Genomic DNA, 4,058 nt, shown 5'->3' on the forward strand with positions numbered 1-4,058 from the left:
AATAGAGGTAATGAGTTTCCCATCGCTCTTTTGTTCACAGTAGGTACTCTTATGTACATTGTCTTTGAAGTGGCAGCTTGAGTATTCCCTTAACAAATATTTGTCCAGCATGTATAATCTTTATGTTACCTTTCAGATTTCAGGAATAATGCTAGTTAAATAAGACAGACCTGCTTCTTGCTCAAAATAAATTAGATTCTGGTGGAATAAAACCATAAACAAGCTTGTTTCGGGTTATATACAGTAAACTGTATAAAGAAAAGAACTACAGAACAACATATTAAGTAACTAACTATCTGGGTTTAGGAGTCTAAAGTTGATTTTAGAGTAGTTAGTTTGAAAATGCCTTATGGAGTAAGTGATATTTGAGCTGAGAAAAAGCCTAACATGTACGTACTCTAAGAGCACTCCAAGCAGAGAGTACACAAAATGCAAGGGCTCTGGGACAGGCATGAAATTCTAGGAATGAAAAGACCTTTGTGATTGAAGTATAGAAATTGATAAGGTCAAAGAGTTAATTAGTATAAGGAGTTTGGATTTTATTCTAAATGCACTGTTAAACCATTGGATGGTTTACACAGGGAAGGAAACTGATCTAATTTATATATTTTTCGGAAAGTTCATGCTGATTCTTAAGTGGAATAGGCATGACAGTTACAGAAGCAGAGAGATTAGTTTTAGAGACTATTTGAGAATCCACACAAAATATAGCGATGGCATAGACTAGATAAAGTGCAGGAAGGAAAGAGTCAATGAATTTGGGATATTATGAAAGTACAGTGAACAGGTTTCTATAGTTCTCACTTTATACATGAGAAAATGAATGTTCAAAGGAGCCTCTATAGTAGTGAGCTTTGTCAAATATCTATCTAAAGCTATATGGGATCTAAAGAAGGATTGCTGTTGGGGATTTATGCAGTTTTACCTTTTGATTGATTGTTTCAATTATGTTTCCATCATCATGCAGAAATACTTTGGAAATACGGACAAGCAATTGAACTTCAATGTAATGTTATAAAGTATTCTTTAGTCCCATAGTTTTAAAATGACTATAACCCAATGTGATTAGTAAAACATCGCCTACTTCAATACTACTTTGGAAAAATTTTCAGGTCATTCAGCCTTAACCTATGCAGAAACATTTTTTATGGTTTTAGTATTCCCTCTTTACTTCTGAAACAAATTCTTTTCTTGGCTTTATCCTATTAATGACAACCAGAATTCTCTGACTCTCAGGCTTGAAATCTCAGTGGCATGTTGTTGTTGTTTTCCTCTTTATGGTTACACCCAATACATACTAATTTTCAGAGATTCTGCCCTTTCATTTGTTAAATTATGTCCCTATCCTCCCTCTGCTTCAAATTTCCCATAGTTCTAACTCAGATTCTTATTACTTCTTACTGTACTGTTCTCATAGGTTCCCAATTTTAAAAAAAAATGAAAACTTAATTAGCAGAACAAAATTACAGACAACAATCTACACTGCTTTGAGTGATTTTTATTAAATTCAAGATCAATAGAAAAGAATAGAGACCATCAACGGATAGGCTCTGCCATATTTTTACTGAGCCAGCCTACCTTGGGCCAGCAAAATAAGGTCTCTAACAAACAGGACATTCGGTCATTATTCCTCTCTTCCCTGGAGGTACTTTGTTAGTATAACCAGAGTAGCCTTTCTGTACACTTATGATCTTTTAGATATAATATGTCAAAAAAGAAATGGGCAGACAGTTTGGGATAGGGACTGCTCTGAGCCCTTGTATTCTGGGATGTGTCATTGTCCCAAGTCAGGATCTATCAGAGTTAAGATATGAATAATCTTGGAAGGAAGACATTCTGTGGAATTTAGTGTTAATAAATTTGATATATTGAGATTGTCAGAAAACCATTTAGTAGGAATAGAAGATCTCATACTGATCCAGCAAAGCCATACTAGGTATTAACAAATTACTCAGTAACATTCAGTACCCAGAAACTTGCCATCTTACTATAGAAAATGGATTAGCATTAGCTTCTCACAGGACAGTAAAGTGGGACATGCACAGTAGACTCTTGCCAAATCTCAAGTATTAGCTTTTCCAACTCTGACACCTTATGTCAAATGGTTGCATAATTTTACTATATTTATGAATATAGTAAAACTTGTTGCTTACATCATGGTTCCTTATTTTACCTATGCCTCTACTGAAAAATTGGCTGTGGAGTACTCCTACTTTTATTGGAAGTCACCACCTGGAACACTTGGATTTGGTACAGTGCTGGTATCTGAACATGAACTTCAGCAGATGCATAAAAGTCAGGCGAGTTATATTTAGCTTTCTATTCTGCTTCTTAATTTTTAACAGTTTCTACATGTAAGAGAGTAGATATATTAAATTCTACTGCAGGACTGAAAGTAGGCAAAATGAATTAAATACAGGATGGAGGGATTTTTTTTTTAAGTTCTGTGACAAGGAGGTAGCCATTGTAGAAATGCCAGCAGTCAAAAGGAAGTTCAGTCTCTTTGTGACTTCTGACCAGAGAAAGAACCATAAAAGGCATTTCAATGCACCTTCCCTCCTTCACGGGAAGATTGTCTTCTCTTTCCAAGAAGCTGAGGCAGAAGTATAATATTTAATCTATGCCCATTCAAAAGGATGATGAAGTTCAGGTTGTACGAGGACATTACAAAGAGCAGCAAATTGGCAAAGTGGTCCAGGTTTAGAGGAAGAAATATGTCATCTCCATTGAACAAGTGCAGCAGGAGAAAGCCAACAGTACAGCCATTCATGTGGGTGTTCACGCCAGCAAGATGGCTGCCACTAGACTAAGCTGGATAAGGACCACAAAAAGATCCTTGAACGTAAAGCAAATCTCACCAAAGAGAAAAGGAAAAGGGCAAATACAAGAAAGAAACAATTAAGAAGATGCAGGAATAAAGTCATCTTATATACAACTTTCTTTAAAAACTTAAAGGGAAAAAAAGAAAGTTCTGTGACAAGGAAAAGCACAAAATATGTTAGTTAAACAGAGCATGACAGCACAGTCCTACAGAGACTCATAGTTGTTAAATGTGTCCTTAGGCTCCTGACCACTTCCTTTTCAAACTTCTTCAGGGCTAACCTTCACTACTTCTGATACTTTGTCCATGAATTAGTTCCATTTACTATCACAAATGCAAAGCCTTAGACACAATAACTTCTGGCAGATAATTTTCCAAAATGAGCATTTTGTATAACAAAAGTCCATGGAAAGTGGAAGAAGAACAACTGTGGAATTTGCCAGGGAGGCTTTGTAGTCCAGGCTTTTGAGATTCACCTCTAGTGTGAAGTGCAGACATGCTGTTTAGCATCTAATGAATGTCCATCGGATAACAAAATATCTGAAACCCAAGTTTTACTGTGACTGCATGTGTGCATGCTTCCACACACAGACACACATATAACAGCACACACACACACACACACACACACCCCTCTCAAAAATAGCACTATCTGGACCAACATTGAGAAAAAGAAATATTTCTCTAAATTTGGCAAAATGTGCCTACACTTCACTCACAAAAGAAATAAAGTTTTAAGTAATTATGTTCCTTTGTCATCCTCTGCCTTTATACTATGTCCAGAGTTTCATGGGTGCTTATTAAATAGGAGTTATCTTTAAGAAGCCTATTTTAGACAACAGCATTATCTGCCTTGGCTGTGTATCCTCTGGTTATACAAATAAATAGTTGAAGCTTTGAAATAATGCTTTTTTTTTCACAATGCATCCTTAAGTCCCAAATTTTTAGATTATCCTTGGTAAGTGTAATAAAGATGTGAGAGTTTATTTTTTTCATATCCATGTAGTAATTTAGGGGTCCAATTACAAGGTCTGATTAGATCTATCCTTATCAAAGATTTATAAAGAGAATTGAACCAATGAGGCCAATAAAAGATAATACAGAGCAAAGGAAAATATCATGGGCTGAATAATTATAAAGACCTTTGAATATAAAACTGAACTTTGAAAACAATCTGTTACAGGAATCCCAAGACTTGTTTAGCAACTGAATGAAACCCTGACCAGAAACCCTGTCA

General features: G+C 35.6%; 1 pseudogene; it reads left to right on the plus strand.

Moving 5' to 3' along the window:
- The first annotated feature begins 2,156 nt into the window (after nt 1-2,156).
- On the plus strand, nt 2,157-2,918 carry LOC136329840 (large ribosomal subunit protein uL24 pseudogene; annotated as a pseudogene).
- Nucleotides 2,919-4,058: the final 1,140 nt, after the last annotated feature.

The sequence above is a fragment of the Saccopteryx bilineata genome, chromosome 3, assembly GCF_036850765.1.
Source record: "Saccopteryx bilineata isolate mSacBil1 chromosome 3, mSacBil1_pri_phased_curated, whole genome shotgun sequence".
In the NCBI taxonomy this organism is placed as follows: Eukaryota; Metazoa; Chordata; class Mammalia; order Chiroptera; family Emballonuridae; genus Saccopteryx; species Saccopteryx bilineata.